This window comes from Lissotriton helveticus, chromosome 9 (assembly GCF_964261635.1).
Source record: "Lissotriton helveticus chromosome 9, aLisHel1.1, whole genome shotgun sequence".
Lineage (NCBI taxonomy): Eukaryota > Metazoa > Chordata > Amphibia > Caudata > Salamandridae > Lissotriton > Lissotriton helveticus.
Window position 1 is genome coordinate 113,574,235 of NC_136070.1, and position 23,227 is coordinate 113,597,461.

Sequence of the window (23,227 nt, forward strand, 5' to 3'; positions counted from 1 at the left end):
CGGCCGTCACAGGGCAGCAGAAGCAGGGATCGACAGCACCGCCCACTCTTACATGTGGCTGTCGTTGTGTGGCAAACGCAGGAAAAGCCACGGGTGGCCAAACATCTAGCTCTGACACTTCCAATAGCCAACCTGTCCTGCAGAAAGCCTGGGAGATCTGCCAGCACTTCACCAAGGAGCCAAGAACTTCCGTGAAGTAGCAGAACTGCTTCCCTGCATCCTCCGGGCACCCAAAGAGACCTGTGACGAGTCCAAGACCGCGAAAACCAGATGCCTAATGACACCACTGCACCTGTCGCTCCAAGCCAGAGTCAAAGCAGGCCATAAGTGCCAAAGTGGTCGCCTACCACTCCAAAGGCCAAGTCCACCATGGTTTCACCCCTTGTGAACTCCCTGATGCCGTCTGCAGCCTCTGTTTGCTGGACCCCTTTCCAGCGACTGCTCCCAGTAAGAAAAACCCGACAACTATCACACCTCTGCACTCGTCGCCTCTGTCCCATAGAGAAGAGGACTAAAGGTGTACCCACATCCTTGAGCATTGTGAGGCCTGAGCCCCCCAGTTGGTTCAGTCTGACTGGCCCCACAGTCAACACCTGCAGCCTCTTTAGGTTAAGACCGATCCTCATAGACTAACCCTGGACACCCAATGCTATTTTGCACCCATGCACCCGGCAACCCTAGTGCTGCTGGAGGTGTCTTGCTGGTGCAGCCTTGGACCTTGCCCACCACTCACTTTAAGTCCAGGAGATTGGTCCCATAAGTTGCTGTACTGTACCTGAATGCCATGCTTGTTCTTCCTCCCATACGATAACATTGCAGCTTTTGAAAAATGCCCTGACAACTTTTTGAAAGCAAAAGAATTTCTATTGAAATTGTACTTACCTGATCATATTTATTCTGGTGCCTAAATATATATAAAGATAAGTGTTATTTGTACGAATCTGTGTGGTACTCGTTATTGAGTCGGGTACATCTTTTATCGACTATTGTGTGTATTTTCAGATGTCTAACAGCCTAAGACTGCTCGACCACACTGCTACCTAGAGGAGCACTTTAGGATTTGCTAGATCAAGTCCCTGTCCACTAGTAAGGGAATACTGGGACTCTTTGCACGATATAGCTCTTTTAGGTATAGCATATAAAAAGCCAGCTTCCTACACCAGCGCAAAGAATCAAGCTGCTAAGACTGCTCGACCACACTGCTACCTAGAAGAGCACTTTGTGATTTGCTAGATCAAGTCCCTGTCCACTAGTAAGGGAATACTGGGACTCTTTGCACGATATAGCTCTTTTTGGTATAGCATATAAAAAGCCAGCTTCCTACGCCAGTGAGAGAGCGCAAACTGACCTAAATGTATGAGTGCATCACACTTACCTGTAGTAAGCACAAATCATGAGGAGAAATGCCATGAGTGCTAGTAGTATCTGCAATTATATTCTGAATGCATAGCTAATGTAGAGATTTAAGTAGAAGTGGAACTAATACAGAAATGTGTGACACTATATGATTTTATTAGATGTGATTATTCCTGAATTCATGTCGTGTAGCTGCTAAAATGTAAGATGGCATGTGGTTAAACGCAGAATGTGGTAGGCCTCAGGGCCAGAGCTAGAAGGGAAGGGGAAGGTGTTTCTTTTCACGACATAGATGAACTAATGTTTTGGTCATTGCATTAATGGGCCATGATTTATAGATGTGTTTACTGAATAATAGAATAAGAGTATTAACATGCTTTAATTAATGAAGAAGTTGAATGCTATAATCATTATGAGAAATGCTGTAGGCCTGAAATGCTTTAACATTGATTTATACGTACATGTCTGGGCCGAGAAATGTTGCAAACCTTTTTGGAAGTCTATGAGAGTTGGGTTCTTGGCTGCAGATGTCTGTCTGCAAGAGAAAGGGAGGATCCGATTATAAATAATATGAATAGAGGTCTGTTTAGTAGACGGCCCAGACATGGAGGAGGGTTCTGGAATGTTTAAGGGGTATCAGCGGGCCGGAGAAGAGTCTGAGAAGCAAGGTCAACTCCAACGTATGAGGCCCAATACAAAGCAGCATGGAAAAAGCCAGAAGCTACACCACGTGAGGGGCGTCTCATGAGGGGCGTCTCAAATGTTGTTGACTGTTTTGTATTAGGGACAGCACCCCTGGGTGGAGTTAGAGCAGATACCTGAGGACCCTTTAGAGAGCGGATGGGTAGGCAGAGAGGGGTCATGACTGGAGAACTATAGGTTTTCACCAAGAGACTTAGAGTGAGTGACTTCCCTTGGGGGTCATTCACTGCTGACACCTTTTGTTAGGTTGAGATTTGGTTAAGTAGGGATACCATCTAGAGCAGGGTAGGGACAGCCTAACCTGTGTGTTTTCCTCCAACTTAAATGAAGGAGAGATATGCGTCAATGCTGATAGCTTTATTATTCTTAGAACTTGTGTTGGTAATTTCCGTTGCTCGTCTGAGGGCTTTCAGAGAGCACATGTATGTAGTTGGACCTGTGTATCTCGTGAATCTCATTCTGAGATGCCTGTATTTGCAGCTTATCCTATCCTTACAATAAACTTTTGAAAGCTAGAAGTTGTTTGTGATCTTTTGGAGCGGGGTCCTTTATTGGGTGAACTAACTTGGGGAGAGAGGCACTTTCTTCCTTCAATGACAGGCAACAAAGGTTCAGTCGACCAGATCGGGGTTTAGATCAATAGTGATAAGGTATCGATCAAAATCTCGCCCTTCCAGTTGGTAGCTATAGAGGATGGTTGCCTTCTTGAGGACGGTGACCTAGGCCAGGTTAGCTTACCCCAAGGCCCCTAGAAATCGATGATCGGAAGAACCGCCCGCTGAAGAAGATCCGGATGACGTGAGACAGAAAAAGCAGCAGTATCGGTCGAGAGTGAGTATAAAGGGTCATGCGTGTTAGATTGCGGTGTTTTTGTATTGTATCTATGTTGTAATGTCTGGCGGAGTTGAATGTCTGTAGAGTGACTGTGGAACAGGTTGTGAGCGCGCGCAACCGGTGGAAATCTTAAGTTCAAGGAGAGCTTAAGTGGTTCGGGTGTATCGGACACCCAGAGTAATTGTCAAATAGTGTGAAGGGGGTCATGAGGTACCATTGATCACCCGAAAGACCGAGATAGGGGGAACGTAAGAGTGAGTGCGTGAGTAACGGACGCTGGTCGGAGGTTACTGTGTGTGTAAGCAACCTATCAGAGAGACGATAGACATTTCGTCAGTTGTGTTGACAATTACATATAGACTGTGGACGTACAGTCGAGGGAAGTGACCGCTTGGTCGGAAGTAGTCATTTTTCGGTGTATGAATGGGACGCATGCATGACCGGGAGACGAGTTGAGAAAGGAGGGGTGCTGCTGCGAAGCGGAGAAAAGTGACGTCAGGAAGTGTCGCGCAGTGATTGGCTGACCGGAGAAAGACCGCGCTGTGATAGGCCAGCTAGCAAAGACGTCAGAAAGTGTCGCTCTGTGATTGGCCGACCGGAGAAAGACCGCGCTGCGATAGGCCAAGTTAGCAAAGCCGCGACAGGATTGGTGGATTGTCATCAGGAAGTAAACAGAGTAGCGAGGCTGGATATTGTGCGCATAATTATGAAGTGTTTTAAGTGGCTGAGAGCGGTGTTTAAAAAAGAGAAGCGGGGATCGTATGAAGGGGAAGAAGCCCCGCCGGAGGGTACGCCGGCTCGTTACATGGCAGTGAATGTTGGGTTGCATACGATCCTTTGGATATCAGAGTGGAGTAAGATTACGGAAGGAAATGAGGAACTGACGTTCCCGAAGTACGGGACGTTCAGATTAGAGGTGTTACATCGATTAAAATCAGTCATGACCTCAATGAGACCCTTGCCTAGACCGACCCAGTTTGAAGCTCTTGATGCATGGATTAGGGCAGCGCATGAAAAGAATATGAACAGACGACAAGAAAGGGTGAAACGATCGGTGCAGGCTGCCGAGGTTCCATCGTGCCAGGGCCCGTGCCATGACCTGTATCCTGGGGACTGGGTCCTGGTGAAAAAACATGTGAGAAGAAGCTGCTTGGATGTTCGTTGGCGTGGGCCCTTCCAGATCATCTTGATTGCGAATACGGCTGTGAAGGTGGGAGGCCTGCCCAATTGGATCCACGCGTCACATACGCGAAGGGTTCCAGCACCTCGGGAAGAAACAGCTCCTCTCTCGGATAGACGTCCAGCAGAGGACCGAGAAGCCATAGAGGGGGCTAGCCAAGCTGAAGAGGTGCCAGCGGAAGCAGGGAACGAGTCTGACCAAGCTGAGGACGGTCAGTACAACAGCGAAACAGACGACGCTACAGAAGGAGAAAGTAGCTGGGAGTACGAGTCAGACACTGACAGGTCTGACAGAGAGCGAGAACAGACAAGAAGGAGAAGGAGTAGAAGGGCACGTGGAGAAGCTAATTGGCCGCAAAGAAGGAGCTCTAGCCTGAGGTCAACTCCAGAGGTAACCCTTCCTCCGATATCAGAAGACTCAGACCCGGAAGAAGGTGCTCAGGGCGCTGAAGCACCGGACCGAAGAAGGTCAAGAAGAGTGCGTGTGCCTAACAGAAGATACTCCACACCTGAGTGGACATATCTGGCGACAAATGTCTTTGAAACAGGAGACAGGGAGGATTCGAGCGGTGGTGGTGTCCAGTTCTGAGCCCATCGTCACCGTGGAAATACGACTGTTGGTACCCGGAGTCGAACAAGAAGGGTCACTAACATTCATGCTCCCCAGACCTCCCCGCCTCAGCAAGTTAAAACACATGTTTCTTTCAGAATTGCAATTCCCCGACTTTGGTACAACGATAACAGCCCATGAAGAGCACAATCTTCGTTTGGAAATACTGAACTTTGCTATCGAAGCTGCAGGTACAAACCTGATAGTAGATGCTTAAAGGACTTTGTAAATAAAGCGAGCAGAAACAAAGAAGATTACCTAGCGCCCAGGAAGCAGAGAATATTAGGGAACTTCCCTTGAGTTGATGGAGAAGGGCTAGGGTTGTCTTTATTGAACTGTTAAAGGACTTTTGCGAAAAAGGTTGTCAGCTTCCAGTTGTGTGATTCTAAAGACAAAAGGAGTAAAAAGAGACTGTAAAGGAACGAGAAGAAAGGAACTTTGTGCCAAGATAAGAGAGAGCCATATTGTCTGACGAAATGGAAGCCGGCACCCAGAACCGCAGAGCTAAATGTATAATAGGTACACTAATAGTAGGAGTGATAATATTAATAGCTTTAGTGGTAACAATTTCTTATGTAAAGGGACATGAGGAAGAGGCGAAGGTAACTGATGTGAAATCTGTAGAAACGCTTAAACCCACTGTTGCTGGTGAGAAAAGGGAAAACACTCAAGAGAAAGCGTTATTAGCTGCAGAAGCCCGCAGATTACACGTAGATGAGTCCCAAGGAGACTTTAGGTCAAATGCTTATGCTAAACTCTTATATGAATACGTGGATGCCATGGAGGTTAAGGACTGTTACGTCTGCATGCAGTTGCCGGCGTCTGTAGATGAAGGCATTAGATATCATCACCTCCCGCTGACATATGGCATTACATGTAGCTTATTGCTTAGTATATTTTATGAGAGAGATAGTTTTGAATACTATTTCTCCAACTATGATTCAGTGTTGCCAGAAGTCCCAAATTATAAGCAGATGAACAAATGGGACTACTGGAAGAGTGAAGACAGATTGGCTAAGTTCTTCATTCCTTGGATTACCTTAGATACTTCACATGCCCGTAGAAATAACCTGACATGCAAAGTGTCAGAAGTCGAGAAGAAGTTCATAGGGCAGGTGGATGATCGTTACAGGAGACAAAAGATTTTGAAAAAATCAGGACAATGGAAAACAGATTGGACCGAGGAAGAGAAGGCACACAAGAGAAAGGGTAGTAGTGGTCCAATAGCTTTAGATAAGGCGCAGAGAGGAAAGCTATGTCTTCACCGAGCCAAAACGTATTATGAAAATGTATACGTGGGAGAAGTCAGCTGTGAACATGCTTTCAATATAGAGTACTATACTAAAGATTTCCTGAAGGGAATGCAAGTGATTCCAAATGTGTATTTTGTATGTGGAAGAAATGCCTACGTGAGACTACCTGACAACTGGTATGGATCATGTTACCTAGCAATTGTCTTCCCCAAAATATATCATGCACAAGACTTAGTGATCATCGAGGGCAAGACATCATCGAGGGGAAGGAGAGATGTAGGAGATGCAGAAATGGTTGGAGATGTCTTTGGAGCTATGTTCCCTCTTTTGGGAGTAATCCTTAATGATGTTAAAATTAGACGACTGGCAACAGTCGTCGACAGGTTGTCTGCCAGCACTGCTCAGTCCTTAATGCTGGTAGAAGGAGAGATGCAATCGATAAGGGCTATGGTTCTTCAGAACCGTCTTGCGCTAGATGTCCTACTAGCAAAAGAGGGCGGAGTCTGTAAGGCTTTGAAGGTCCAGGAATGTTGTACTTACATTCCAGACAATTCGAAGCCCCTTGAGAAAGTTATTAGGAACATAACTGATATTCACAAGGAGATCGAAGACTTGAGTAGAGAAAATGTCTGGGAAAAGGTGGGCCACGGAATGAGTGAAGTTGGAGGGTGGATCTCCACCTTAGGCAAAAGCTTTGTGTGGTATATACTAAAACCTATCATCATAATATTGATCTGTGGGATTATATTGTGGGGATTGGTGAGGGTATTCAAATGGTACAGAGCAAGAAGGTCAGAAAGGGCCCAAAGAGAGCAGCTGCAGAGATTGGCTGCCATACAAGATAATCAGTACAGGAGTCTGAGGGCTCTGGAAGCGCAGAGACAAGTTATGCCAGCAATAACTGCAGTTTAAATGTTAGTGATGACCCCGAGAGGTCATCAAAGGGGGGAACTGAGAGAGCGCAAACTGACCTAAATGTATGAGTGCATCACACTTACCTGTAGTAAGCACAAATCATGAGGAGAAATGCCATGAGTGCTAGTAGTATCTGCAATTATATTCTGAATGCATAGCTAATGTAGAGATTTAAGTAGAAGTGGAACTAATACAGAAATGTGTGACACTATATGATTTTATTAGATGTGATTATTCCTGAATTCATGTCGTGTAGCTGCTAAAATGTAAGATGGCATGTGGTTAAACGCAGAATGTGGTAGGCCTCAGGGCCAGAGCTAGAAGGGAAGGGGAAGGTGTTTCTTTTCACGACATAGATGAACTAATGTTTTGGTCATTGCATTAATGGGCCATGATTTATAGATGTGTTTACTGAATAATAGAATAAGAGTATTAACATGCTTTAATTAATGAAGAAGTTGAATGCTATAATCATTATGAGAAATGCTGTAGGCCTGAAATGCTTTAACATTGATTTATACGTACATGTCTGGGCCGAGAAATGTTGCAAACCTTTTTGGAAGTCTATGAGAGTTGGGTTCTTGGCTGCAGATGTCTGTCTGCAAGAGAAAGGGAGGATCCGATTATAAATAATATGAATAGAGGTCTGTTTAGTAGACGGCCCAGACATGGAGGAGGGTTCTGGAATGTTTAAGGGGTATCAGCGGGCCGGAGAAGAGTCTGAGAAGCAAGGTCAACTCCAACGTATGAGGCCCAATACAAAGCAGCATGGAAAAAGCCAGAAGCTACACCACGTGAGGGGCGTCTCATGAGGGGCGTCTCAAATGTTGTTGACTGTTTTGTATTAGGGACAGCACCCCTGGGTGGAGTTAGAGCAGATACCTGAGGACCCTTTAGAGAGCGGATGGGTAGGCAGAGAGGGGTCATGACTGGAGAACTATAGGTTTTCACCAAGAGACTTAGAGTGAGTGACTTCCCTTGGGGGTCATTCACTGCTGACACCTTTTGTTAGGTTGAGATTTGGTTAAGTAGGGATACCATCTAGAGCAGGGTAGGGACAGCCTAACCTGTGTGTTTTCCTCCAACTTAAATGAAGGAGAGATATGCGTCAATGCTGATAGCTTTATTATTCTTAGAACTTGTGTTGGTAATTTCCGTTGCTCGTCTGAGGGCTTTCAGAGAGCACATGTATGTAGTTGGACCTGTGTATCTCGTGAATCTCATTCTGAGATGCCTGTATTTGCAGCTTATCCTATCCTTACAATAAACTTTTGAAAGCTAGAAGTTGTTTGTGATCTTTTGGAGCGGGGTCCTTTATTGGGTGAACTAACTTGGGGAGAGAGGCACTTTCTTCCTTCAATGACAGGCAACAAAGGTTCAGTCGACCAGATCGGGGTTTAGATCAATAGTGATAAGGTATCGATCAAAATCTCGCCCTTCCACCAGCGCAAAGAATCAAGCTGCTACTTTTTTCACCATTTTTGCTGCTTGCATGGGAATGAATGCGGAAAACAATATTTGCTTCAAAGGAAAGTTTCTCACCATTGCAAAAAAGTAGAGCAGTGTTATTTCAAAATCTTTTCACCATTGTTACGAAGCAACCATCGGCACTTTCAATAGATCTAGGGTCTCTTAAAGGTCAAGCTCCAAAGCTTGTCAAAGGTTTTTTCCTGTTGCATAATTGTGTAGGTGTCAAGATGAATACAGATAGCTGGTAATCTTGGAATATGCTTTGTATTAAAGAAAGCCCATTCCGAGGGCAGCTGACACACATGCATGCATTGAGATGCATGTTTGTTTACGCATGGAATCTTACACATGTGTCATCACGACGAGTGCATGCATATACTGTAAAGTGGCACTCGGCCTCTACCATACACTGTTGCAATCATGCAGCCAGAGGGCTTGGTGCGGCTCGAAGGCATAAATAAAGGCTGGGTAATCACTCTTGGTCACTTGAAGGTACCCATAGTCTAGTGTGCCTGTCTCCTGTTATTTGCTACCCTGCGTGCTCCCTTATTAGCAACTGGTATTCCAGTAATGAGGCCTTTACACTGGCGACGAGGCAGGTATTACCTAGGAAAGCATGCTCTTGCCTGCCATGTGCCCGAGGTGCCGACAATTAAGTGTCAGCTGCACGTGCTGGTGTACCCAGGGTGGAGAGAGAGGCAGAAGAAAGGAGCAACTGCATTTGCCTACGCCAGGGTAGTGACAGGTTAAGAAAGTTGGGGAGGTGCCATTCAGTGCTCCCAGAAGATGCAGTGTCACATAAAAGCAGGTGAGAACTGATCAGATACAAGGAAAAAGAAGAGGTGCACTTGGAGGCGAAAAGTCACGAGGCACTAATTAAAGGGCCTGCTTCAATTACAGATGTCTCCAGGAAGGCCCAGGCACATTGGAGCACTGGAACAGTAAAAGGAAAGGAACATGTCTGCCCAGCAACAAAACGCAGCACCCACCTGCAATGGTGTGCGCATGCGAGAGACGGAAAGCGCAGTCAGGAGACCCATGATGCTCCACATGAAAGGCGCAGAGTTGTATAACCTATTCCAACATCTCCACAGGGGGAGACGATGGCTTCCATGCTGCCCTGGCAGTCCTGAATTGACATTTTGACCCCTATTGAAACCCGACTATAAAAGGTTCAAACTGAGACAGGCCCTGCAGACTGAAGATGAATTGGTAGATGTATTCTATGCGTGCCTATACAAACTGGCAGCAGCTTGACAGGACCTTTCTCCCCCCCCACTGTCCCGATGAAGACCCGCAATGACCAATCAATAGTGCTTAGATTGGGGGAGGAGCCAAGATGGCGATCGGAATGGTTGCATAAACGCTTGGCTCCGTGGGCCCTTCCTCCCCGCACGTATATCCTGAAGATAATCCTGAGTATGGTTTGCTGATCTAAGTTGCTGAAGGGACGCAATCACTTACCGTCTGTTTCTGGGGCTCCACCGTGCAGTAGATCCGAAGAACCGTCCCCGTCTGCTTGCCGGCCTTCGTGGCGCTGAAGCCGGAGCCTCGAGTGCAGAGAGTGCCCTGCAGTGATCGTAGCATTGGCGGCCCTGGTCGGGATGAGAAGCCGGTCAGTGGGAGCCTGAGAGCCGCGAGCCGGGAGAGTTGGTGTCAACCCACTCCCAATAGTGGGTTGCCCCGTGAACCCGAGATATTGCCGAGCCGGAGAGAGCCCATGTCGCCCGGTTCCCCTTGGGTGAGACGCCCAGCCATGTTGATTGTCCCGTCCGGAATCCAGCGGGTGGCTCTCGGCGAGCTGCGGGGAGCATGTCCGGCCTTTCGGTGACTCTCCTTTCTGCAGCAAGCGCCGACTGTTGAGATCCAGCCGTGGGGCCTGCTGACTCCAGTGGTCGGACGGGACTCTGAAGTGGAGGGAAAGAGGTGGAGAACGAGATGGCTGAAATGGCGGATGGCGCCTCGGGGTGCGCCCCTCCCGGGGACAGAGCAACTGCTGAACTTGAGACCCCCGGAGTTTGGCAATGTGGGGAAACGCTTACGCGTGGCCACGTCTTGGCTTCACTGACAACCCTGCGGACTGCCCTGCTCCGGGGAGCCCGGGATTTGGAAGGAAGGATCGCCGCCATTGCTGACCCGCCATTTTGTAGCGGACTGGGTTGCTTTCGAGTTGGTGCCGATGCGTCTCCCTCTGCTACAGTGTTATATCCCCCGGATGAGTTTACAGCCTTGGAGGCGCGAATAGATTTGGTTTCTGAGCTTACTGTTGCCACACCTGTTTCGCAAGTGGTTGTCTCACCGGGTCCTTTTTCTATCCAGCGAGTGGAGAAGCTACATCGATCCATGGTACATGAGGCCCGGACTGTGCTGCGGTGTTTCCCACATCCTGTGCTTTCCGTTCCGTGCTCGGCGGACCTGTCTTTGGACTTGAGACTGTTGGTGGTCTGGGTATTGTTGCATTCCGACATCCGCCATGCATCGCCAGTTGTCTCTCGGTGGCTACGACCATGTTGGGCGGCTGCGCTACCTGGTCTGATTGGAACGATTGGACCTTTTGTACCGAATTGTATCTCGTCTGCAGGACTATTCATCATTGATACTATTGCCAGAAGCGGCCAGGGGTGACCTCGTTTGGGATTTGGAGGGACTTCTTGCTGGTTACTGGTGATTCAAGGGCACGTCTAGTGGGGCTGTAATTGATTGCGTTTTATGTGCTTGCTGATACTTATACTTTTATACTGCTTCTGTTTATATGATTCTCGTATGCGGGGGTGGGAGGGAATGGGTAACCGAATCGCTGGCTCTTCTCCTCAATTCTTTTTTCTTCCTTTCTCTTTCTTTTCCATATTTCGGGTCTTTCCTTTAGGGCGACAGGCACGCTGCTGGGGGGGTAGGCCGTAGCCTTTTGCAGGGGTGCAGGGTGAGGGGTTGGGGGATGGGTTTGTTTTCTGTTCCTTTTTTGTTTCTATGGCCCTTTGTCCTTTTCCTTCTTCGATGTCGTCGTCTTCATATCTCCCATAGTACGTTCCCTTTCAGGGGTGGGGCTCGCATACCGTGCTTGGTACGTGACTATTGCATTTATCCTGACTTTGATACTCTTCTCCTTTCCCATTCAATCTATGTTCATCATCGGAGTGATAATGTGTTTTAGCTGACTGTGTTGGGAGCGGGAATGACAATGCGATGTCGATTTTCGATTTAATTTTTGGTTATTTAAAAATGAACCGTTTCAAATCCTTGGTATCACGTATTGTCTTGATTCTCTGCTGTATCCTGGATGTGGCTTTGTTTCTAAGCGCCGGATTGATGTGATACTTCTTCCTTAATTTCTGCTCGATTTAATTAGCGGCCGGCCACACTGGTTGTAGGCCCGTGTTTGTAATTTCATGCTAATTGAAATAAAGGTTCTTTAAAAAAAAAAAAAAGTGCTTAGATTGGGTTGAAACGTCAACACTACCTCTTGGTCCAGATCAAGGCTCTGCGCGGAAAATATTTAAATTTGATTAATAGCAGAGTCATTGTTCCTAGCCTGGCCTTGTACATATTTTACCCACCTTGTACAAAATACGCACTTCACTGTATCACTAAGCACTATATGTCACTTGATCACTCGTCGTCACATAATGTAACCTTTTTGACAGCCTTATTCCAAGTATGGGTAATTTATAAATTATGTAATTTATAAAAACAACGTATTACCCACAAAATTGTGTTCCCTTTCGTGTGTTCCGCTCGTATGAAATTGTTTTGTTGTTTCACAAGTAATCATTTAATTTATTTAACCATACAAGAAATTTGTTACGCCTATCCGACAGAACCATTGTTTTTTTCTTCATAAAATACCCAGGTTCTGAGGGACACAGGGTCACCCCATTGTTTGTTTGACTTGATATACAAACTGGCAAGTACTTGCACCAACATCGGCCAGCCTGATAAAATCAAGGCCCAACTGATCCAAGGCTGCCATTCATCTGCCCTATGGGAGCTCATATTCCGCCAACCTGGAATCACCTTAGAGAATATCCGGATATTGGCAAGTTCCCACGAGCTGGTTGACAGCAGGGCTAAGGACATGGAGTCAGCACTTGCTAGAGGTGCAGCCCAGTTGAGTGCACAGTGAATAGTCAAGGTCAAGGTGGAGAAAGTCAATGCCATCCTGAGATGCCTTACTGCACACAGCTCCCACTCCGAAATAGTCTGAGAATTAGTGCGAGAACTGCAGGTTCACGCACCAATGCCCAATGTGTGCCCAGCACAAGGAAGATCGTGCTCGAATGTGCCCACGGGTACCACGGGCGAGGGAGGTCTCTGACAGAGTCACCTTATATGCTGACGACCTACTGATCTTTATGACAGACCCCTAGACCACAGTTCTCAGTATGCTTCAAATCCTGTGGACTTTTGAGGAAACATAGGGACTCTTCATTAATAAAACCAAATCCATGATTTTTCCTGCCAACTCATAACACCAAATCCTGGACTGGGCCAACTTTTAGGTGACCTATCTAGGAGTATACGTGACGCTCACCGAGGCTAAGGCTTTGGGTCACAACATGAAGCCACTGATTGACCGACTAGCCACAGATATCAGGATGTGGTCAAGCCTCCCAATGTCATTCCTGTGGCGCTCAGCCATTTTTCAAATTTGGACTCTCCCCAGATTTTTATATGAACTACAGAACTACCTGTATAATATCCAGAGTTCCCTATTCCGTAGGGTCAACAGGATGCTCCATGGATTCTGTGGAACAAGGGCCTCCCGCGTATAGCCCTGACTAAATATTTCAAATCCACGTTCGAAGGTGGCATTGCTGCCACCGATACTGAAATATAATATAGAGCATTAATCATAAGCAATGACAGGCTGCAAGACACACAACATGACCCAGTAAACGCAGTGGAAAAGTGGGCCCTGCAGGGTGCCTCAATTCTTCCCTATGACACTGATCCTCCTGCCAGACACTAGTGTTGTTCTACACTTGTTGGGGTCCAGCTAATATTGCATGGGATTTCATAAGGAGCTGACAGAGCAGACTTCCCTGTGGGTGGGCACAACCCTGGCTCAGGTAACTGGTCTCAAGGGCTTTCTGAGATGGGACCTCATTTGTATCACTACACTCGTGGAATTAATGGAGTAGCCTATTCTTGAATCCTGCCATGACTTACAAGTTGAGTTTCACCTTCACCATAGTCAAGTCTTCTGTTATCTGGAATTCCGACATCCCCTGACTCCCTTCATCGTGGGACTGGAGGACCTAACCAAATCCAACCTCATGGAGGCCAAATTACTAATGAGGGCCTTTGTGGCTCGCGAAATATCACAGATATACTGGGCAATAATACACCACACTCATGACACCTTTGGGCCCTCTGCTTAGCCTGGGTAGGAGACCTAGGCAAAGAGTGGACAGAGGCTAGAGCTGCGTTGTTACACTCAACAATCTCTGGCAGATTCAGGCTAGTGCAGCTGAAATACCTCCACAATGTGTACTTCACTAGACAAAGATTACTGAAATGGCTTTAATAGCCTCCCATGACTGCCTCCGTTGCTTGGCCCCCTGTGGGGATTTTCTCCATACAACCTGGAGGTGCCTCAAGGTACCCCTTCTTCTGGAACTGGTGATCTCATGCCGACCTAGGATGCGGGGAGGGCAGGTACTATTGGATCCCAAAATCACCACCCTACATAACAACACAACCATGGGCGGGAATAAACACAAACTATCTCTCCTCTGGCTGGGACTCACACTGGCCAAGCGAGACATTGCCTGTTACTGCAAAAATGTAACTCCCCTCGCCCCTCCATTTGGGGAATGGAAAAGGTGGATGTTTTTTTGTATGAGTATTGAGAGCGCAGTCTTCGAAGCTTGAGGATGCCCCAAGAAATGCATTAAAATATGGAGACCATGGGCGGTCTATCGAGGGATCAGGATTACTGCTGGACTAGACTGGGGTGAATCCCTTGACGTGGAGATACTCACCTATGAGGGACAACCACTGGGTCATGGTTGACTAACTGGAGTTAGGAGGTGGACTGGGAAGCACCACTAGGCATAGGGGGTATGAAGACCGATGGCGACGGGGTGGAGATATGCCGAGATGAGCCTAAGTTTCTATGGTTTCTGTTCTTCCTTTGTTGTTAAACACTGTAGAGACATCTATTGTGAATGCTACTGATATTCAAAACTCAACAAAAAGGGTTTTAAAATTACAAAAAATGAGGCTTGCAAATGAGAAATTGGGGCCTAACATGCAGAGGTGGGCACATTTCCTTGGGCCAATATAAATATTTATGGATTCTACCTGCATTTAAAATTGTAGAACAGCCTTGTCCTGTAATATTCAAACAGTATGTTCGTACAAAAACAAAAACTGTGTTCTTTATTCCAGGAACTCAAACGCATGCAGTAAGGAATAAGGTTTTCCACGTTTTTATTTTCCTACCATGCTATATTTTATGCTTAATTCCTGCGGTCGAGTATTGCTTTATTTCATCCAGTTTGGCAATGTTGACGAATTGTGCCTAATGTTATTAAGCCTTCATGGCTTCGCAAGGGCCCGTAAATCTGTCTTGCATTTGAGAGCTGGCTTCGGCCGTGCTTACTACTGTAACTAACGCGGATGGAGCCCATACATGCCAATCCGAGCATGAAGAAAGGCGACCATCAAAGCACACAGCAGGGGTGTTTCCCAGTCTTGGAAACCAGCATAAAAAAAGTCATTTGGGAAATTTCTAAGAACCATATATTTATAGAAATCTTCGAAAATGCTTGCTGTTCAACAATTCTACTCGGAGCACACAAGGTTTTACTGTCCTGTGCTATTTACTCATTTTCGTATTTTAAGCATCCCGCCCTCCGATTTATTGGCTCTGCCACAGATTATGTTTATTTTTTATTAATTTAGTATGAGAATTTGGTAATTAGTGCAGCATCTTAAAGGAGGCCCTCAAGCTTAAAATGGTGTACATTTTCTCTGTATTTTGTTTATTGAATGCAAGGCGTCGTTGTGACTTTTTGGACGGATTATGACACATGAAATAAATGATACATTCCTGATTTGTGCCCATAGTTTAAATCCACACCCAGAGAACCCTGAAGGGAGAAGCTGATACGAAGGCCACCAATTATGCCCATGGGGATCCCCACCTGCTCCCGACAAAAGGGTAAGTCGGCTGCGCATTCAACGGCCCTGCATGTTTTGATCGTTTGCAAATGGAAAAAGAAAGCCCACTAAAACAGTAGAGACGCAAGAAATTTTACTCGAAAAAATAGGGAGACTAAAAGGTATTTAGCAAAATGATAATTTTTTCAGTAATTGCATTAAATATCTTTGAACATAGTCAAAGTAATATACAAAATGAAAGTAAATTATAAATTCATTTTAAACAAGCATTTACAATGCCATCAGATGTGGCCTTGGCAAAATGGTGCATTTTTTTATTTCAAGCATATGCCATAGAAGTAAAATGAATAGAAACAAAATAAAGAAAAGATGTTGCTGCCTACACCTGGCCTCTCTCTATATGCTTGTAATAAAAACTCTATCTTAAAAATAAATTATCACATATTATTTTAATTAAAGAGAATGGGACCTTACTATCAAGCAGGTGTTTTTAGAACAGCTATGGAGACACTTATGATTCTAACTGGTGCAAAGAACAGGTGGATGTGCTCATATGATTGGGTTAATTGCCATCACTCATAGTGCATGAGAGCCAATGGCTGAAGGGGGCTGACTCATTGCCCCATGCTGTATGTTGTACTGGGCAGAAGCAAAATGGAATTGACAGTTGAAAAGGCCAATGGGTAAAGAGGGTGGTCCAAAGCTCCTCTGTGTTTGTATATATGTTTGTTTGCATTTTGTACGGGTTTCACGAGGATGGCAAGTCGGTGAAAGCTGGCTCTTCCCAAAGGGGTTCATTTTTAATGGTTTTAACTGGTAAAGTACGGGTTATGATTAAGTATGGGATGGGTTGGGTTGGAGTTAAGGTTGTGGTTAGAATAAGAGATAGAATTGGTATTATGGTATCATTTACGGTTAGGGTTAGGATAAGGGATGTGGTTAGCGTATGGGCTAAGAGTTAGGTTAAGGAACAGGTTTAGTTTAAGGGATCAGGGTAGATTATAGGAGAAGGGGTAACTCGAGTAATTTACTGTACTGTAACAATGCAAAATGATTGCAAAATTAAGCAAAATGTTGTGGAATTACATGAGGAGAGTAACCCAGCATTCAGTGCTATTTTCTTAGCACAAAATACAACCTTGCATCCAAAATGGAGCAGGGGATGCATTTTGTGCTAAGAAAATAGTGCTAAATGCAACAGAACACGAACAGCATCAAACAGCAACTGCTCATTCTCTTTATGTTTGTTGTCCCTGTGCTCCTGTGGTAGGATTTGTGGGCCAAATCACTCATAATTACCGCAAACAGATATAGTTGCATCCTGTTCTGCAGGGCCAGACTGGGAACCGAAACTGGCCTGGCAAACTGCTCGGCCGGCCCCCCTGGAGGGGACGGGGGGTTGCGGCTGAGCTGTTTGCTGGGGCCGGTATCGGGCAATTTTGTTACAGGGGGTGATATTGCTGGCCCCCGATAACAAAAACGCCCCCCCCCCCCCCAAGGGGCCTAAAACCGGCCCCCACGCTACGGCCGGTCCGGCCCTGCTTTTCTGTCATTTTGGATCAAAAGAGCCACGTGAAATTACTGAAATTACTCCAATTACTCCGGAGTAATAAAACTTTCTCCCAGGATTTGTAGAGTATGGATATGATTAAAGGTTAGTGCACAGGGTAAGGGAAGCTTTAGATTGTTATGGTGCTAGAGGCAGAAAAAGGAATATGTTTACAGTGAGGTAATGTTAGGGTAAGTGTAAGGGATGGCGTAAGGGCTATGCGAATGATTATGCTTCATATTTTTCAGATATCCTGTTCAGGGACGGAGATCTTGCACCTGGAGTCAGTAACCCAGTTCTGGGTACCCAGCTTCTCCCCAGGCACTGGACAGGTAAGAGGGACTAGATGGCGAAACCTACTACAAGGTCTACAATTTTCTTTAGACTCGACGGGTTAGGATGAGGCCGCTTGATCCTCAACATGCCACAGAAGAGCAACTTCTGCTGTAGACTCACTATCCAAACAGGATGTGATGCTGTCACAGCTAAGTTCCTTGGTGGGCAGATACCTGAAGCTGGGTCTGTGAGATGCCCAGTTAAAGTCTGTTACAGTCACACATACTGTTTTTGTGTGACTCATGAAGTGTAATTATTTTTTCTTTTGCTGGAGCAGTGGTGTCATACCTAGCTGAGGCTGAACCATCTTATCTTCTGAGAGGGCCCAAGTAGGATGCCAGGGACCCAAACAGGAGAACCCCAACTAACTCGAGTAAGACAGGCATTTTATATTGCTTGTGATTTTCGATGAGACAATCAGAACCTGGAACCTGCATCACAAGTCAGACAGAGAGGATAGGTCGTGGGATGTGCTACAAGGGCCACACATACTCCAAGGGAAGGCACAAAAAGAAAGTTCTATACACAGTAAAACTAACATGATATACTATCAGTAAAATAAACACAAATATGACTTAAATCAGGCATTATGCAAATCAACACCATATGTAGCTAGTCAATAGAGAGTACTATCAATTTACAGCAAAATCAACATGATGGGCACCTCTGCAGGAGGCTTCTTCTCTTACTGCCCCTTCCTTCCCTCTCCTACATATCATTATCCAATGGAGGCTTATAAACAATGTCCACCTAATGCACTGGTCTCACATGTTATCCAGGATTGCACCAGCACTCAACATAACTCAACGCACCACGCCCACTTCTTTCTCTTTCCAGCACTGTCTTGCATATCTAAGAGGACAAAGATTCCCACTCTCTTGCCACTGGGCAAGTCTTCGTAGACCTGATTTAATTTAAAATTTGATATTTTAGCACCTCCATTGTGTCAACTAATCGGTTCACCTTTCTTCACCTTTTCCTCCCATAAACATGTTTTTTATTTAGTTGTACAGAAATAGACTATTTTACCAAGCCACCAAATCCTGGAACAACCTCCTCCAACACATCAGGACTTCCTCCTCACTTCTTGATTTCCATAAGAAGCTGAAGACCTGGCCTTTCATTTAGTCTGTCTTCTTGCAGGACCATCGTGATTGCCTGTACACAGGCCGAGCCTCACCACATGCCTACTCTCACCTACTTATAGCCTGGATACCCTCACGGGGGACAAGCAGCACTCTACGAATCCACCTTAGATTACATTACAACTATACTGCTTCCACCCTCTCTTCTAAGTTCTTTTTAGGAACATGCAGTCATTCCTTTAACTATTAGTTGCTTATATAGGAGCTCATAAAGTATATAGCATTGGGTGTAAAGTATTCTGGAAGAAGTGACTCTTGAGACATAACTTTAATTTAACTACATGTTTGATGTCTGTATGTCAGATATTCATAGGTCTGTCTCCATGGGACTTTTGTGTAGTATAGCCCATGTGAAAACAAACACAAATTCCAAAACACATCATTAGGTCAACTTCTTTCGGATAGGTTATTACTTATTCAGCCCCATGGTCATGTTACATTTTTTCATCACTACATATTACCGCTTTAAAGTTTTCCCTATCATTCGTCAGTGCCCGCAGAGATACCCACAGTTTTGCTATTTACACTTGTCAGATCTGCACACTCATGAATCCAATCCATGTACAAACAAAAATATTATAATTGAGGTGAATATCACTAGACATTAAACAGGAGAGGAACAGAAATACACTTTGCCAACCCATATGGATCTGGAGAGGTTGATTTAGACTCAATGCCTTACTGCACTGCCAGCCACTTAGTCAGGGCTTCCATTATTGCATCGAGCTACATCTTCTGAGTTCAAGTAAGATTTTTTTTAATTAATGTTCTATTTCTTCCTCTGCCATATTTCATAGGCCTTCACTTTTCCCTGTGCAAGTGGTAGCTAAATTAAATGGAAAGTTTCATCCAATATTCACAAGCCAGAAACAGCCTTTCACAGTTATCTACCACACAATCTGTCCTAACAGTTGGTGTCTTGTCAGCGTCATAGACAACCTTCCTTCAGTGCTTGTCAAGCATGATCTTGGTGCTGCTCTGACTAAATGGTCCAACTTTCACTCATAACTTGGGCTTCCTGTTTTATGGTATTTCATTGTTTAACATTTCGCTGCGCCCAGAGCCCCCACTACCTAGCCCTTATCTCTCCCCTATATGCTTCCGGCTGCTTCTAGCGACTCCCCTAGGTCTAATAGGAAAATCGCCATGCCTACTTTGAACAAGTGTACTCCGTCAGATTCCCAGCATCCAATGGATTAGCGTGCAGCAAGCCGTGCCTAATGAAACCTACCCCTCTCTGTTCGCTGAATTTGCGCATTGCTGCGTTACACGCCTGCGCAAGACTTCTAATGCCTCCTGCGCTATTTCCCCATGCCAAATCGGTCTAGGGGAAATTTCTGACCAATATATGTTGCACTGTCCCAATTCACCGCTTAAGCGGCCTCGCGTCCGGCGTCGGGGGGCGTGAGGGAGAGGGGGGGGGGGGCTGAGGGACCTAATGGCCTGAGGCTGGCGAGGAGCAGCCTGCACGACCGGCTATCGGGTGGGCAGCAGCAAAGAGGGCGCCAAAGGGGAGGGGTTCCCCTATAAAAGGCCCCGGAAAAAGGGGGGCGGCCTCCCTTGTGTGACCCCGCCCCTCCCTGCCTCCCAGCCCTCCCTTTCCTGGTCTCTGGTTCCCCACGCCCTACTACGGGGTTTGCCCTCCTACGGGGTCCCCTGCAGGGACCTCGGGCATCCCGCAGTGGCACTAGTTAGTACCACACCTTGTCACATTGGTGGCTCTCATCCTCAACATAAAAACTCTCTCGCTGCCCCCCACATGACTGACAGACACAGTCCCAAGCATACATCGAGTTCTCACAGACAGGTCAACCGTTACAAAAGTTTTGAAAATGTATGTTACAGCTAAATATCCGCACTATTGCATTGCAGAACCCAAAACGTGCTTCATAATACATATCATTGTGCTATATCAAATTTCTAGCACACTGCCAAAGCTGTCGGGCAAATGCTTTCCGTAAATAGTGTGTTATCCAAAAACATTTGTAGACCAGTATTATATCTGCAAATATTCTGAAAACGTTCTTCCCCGGTGAACACACAAGCAATACACAAGTAGGAACTTTTAATATTTCAGAAACAAGTTTTGAATGTGCCCTTCCGCCACTCACTCCCCCCCACCTCCCCAGTACAATAGGAGTCTGTGGACAGACATCCGAAAGCATAACAAATTAATCCCAGTTTCTGTCTGATAATCTACTTCAGACTGTATGACTTGCCTTTTGTTTTCGTTATTCACTCATCTTCCCATGGAAGGAGATTTGGCTCAGATGTGCGTCTTAATTTAGCAGGCCAGTGTTGTTTGACGTCAGGTGATAGCCTCTTGGCTGTACTTATACACACTGAAGGCTGACTTCATCGCGCAGGGGTCAGCTGTGAAGACTTCAGTGGTCCCAAGTCCTTTCCCTCAAGTCTGAATTGTAGGTCAGGCATCTGCGGGGGACGATTCTCAAAAATCTGACGTTAAAGACGCCGACAAGGACACAATAGAAGGCTGTAATATATCTTGGGAAAACTTGTTTTCTCCATACTTGAAACAATGCAGTAAACCTGGACCTCATCAGAAGTACTTAAAATGGCGTCCCTCGAGTCATCACTTCCTTCCCTGATCAGGTTTGGTAAAATTCTAAGGGCCTCATTTATGTTCTTTTTTGCCGTAGGGCAGCACAGCAGGCCTTGCTGCTGCGCTGCCCTACGGCACAAGAAACTGGCAGGAATGCGCCATATCTATTAGATACAGTACATTCTTGTCCTTTTCCTCTGTACCGGCGCATAATGAACTGTCGTGCATCAACGCTGGCACCCTTGCACCATGGTGCAAGGGTGACTGCTTTGGGGGATGATTAGAAAGAAAGAGGAAAAAAATGAGGCGAAATAAAGATATTTTTCCTTGTTGTGCCTCCCTTACGCCTCCCCTGGGAAGCGTGTCTTTTTGGCGCTGCCTCAGACTAACGATTTCTCATGAATTTGGGGCAGTGTCAAAAGCCATGGATGTTGCTGAGAAGGCCCAAAGCAACACCCATGGAACGCCCCTTTCATGCAGTTTTCAGCATTAAAAGGGCACATATTTATAAGGCCATGAAAAGCTCTGTAACGTGGCTTTATGTGGCCTTATAAATATGCCAGTGGCACATTGCGCGACCGGATGTCCAAAAAGGGCTGTTCCGGCGGCGCAAAATTGGAGGTAGGACTTCATAAAGGAGGCCCTAAATGATGGAGGTCAGAAACTCTGTGGGCATTTTTACATTAAGCATTAGGGGTACAAACAAAATAAACAGTGGCAAAATACTTATGAACATGGTAAGTTATAAATTCATACTGCTGTGCACGGAAACAGTATTATATCAAATTAATTGGGGGACAGACGGCATGGTGTGATATTTGTTGTTAGAATATCATCTGACATAAGGGATGGCTAGAAGATACTCCTTACAGCTTAACAATAGACATAGGCATGACCGAAGAGAGAATGAAATGAGTTCACCAATATTATACTTTAATCCCACTTATAGGTGTGGCAAAAGTGAAATAACTGTCTTTATGGTCTAAGTACAGAAATATCACATGACCTTTCACACTGTTGACAGGCCATTGTAATTTTAATGATATGTTTAAAATAAAGAGTTGGAGCACGTTTAGAAGAGGTGGGTCGGAATTTTGAAACTTTAAGTGTTCAGCTATTGTAACCATACACCTGTATCCCCTTTTCCCCAATGTTCTCAGCACCCTTACCCCTTGCCATCCTTTTTGTTGATTTTGTATATTGCTGCACTTTAATCTTTTTGTTTGTTCACCACTGTATACCGTGTAAAGCACTCTGATACCCTCACGGGTCAAGTTCGCGCTCTATAAAACACAAAAATAAATAAATAAAAATAAACATCTGACTCGCTATGAATCTGCTTGCAAGTGATGCACTCCGTCTCTACAGGTTCCCCATCCTACCCATGAAAGTTCATCCATAGCATGTACTAATTTTCTCACTGTTTTTTTATGACGCAGTAGTGTTATTAGTCCCACTGTACAGTTTTTAAGACATCTGTGTCAATGCATTTGTCTTTCTGGTTTTAGATGTCTTTGTCTACTCAGTGTGGTTCAATGTGGATTGAAGCTTCACATTTTTCAATAAATAAGAATGATTTTTAAAAATTTGGTTTCGAAAAAATACCTTTTAGACCCTTTCTATTGTACTAAAAGAACAAGTTACTTACCTTCGGTAACACTTTTTATGGTGTATACAGTATCTGCCTGTGGATTCCTCACCTTTTGAATGACCCCTTGTGCCAGCTTTCAACGGGAACTTTTTCCTAGCTCTCCCACGTCGACTAGGATGTCACAATGGTACGGCTCCGCTCGTGACTCTGTATGACTTCATCGGAGCCATAGGAAGACCTCGTCGGCATGCTGCTGTCAATTCCACCCATTTCTTCAGTGCCCTTGAGGCGAACAGGCGACTGACAACATAATGCATGTATACACATTCTACAATATATACAGGAATACCCAAAGTATATAGGTAAGGGGGAAAAGCTAAAACCAAAGCAGTCCCTAACAACTAAAATTATGGAAAGCAAATGACATAGGAAAACAACGTCATACAATGAAAATCTTTTCGTTATACGTAGGTGGATAATGGGGAGGAGGGTGGGTCAGTGAGGAATCCAAAGGCAGATACTGTATCCACCAGAAAAAGCGTTACCGAAGGTAAGTAACTTGCTCTCTCGTGGTCGGCTGAGTACTGCCCAATGAGACT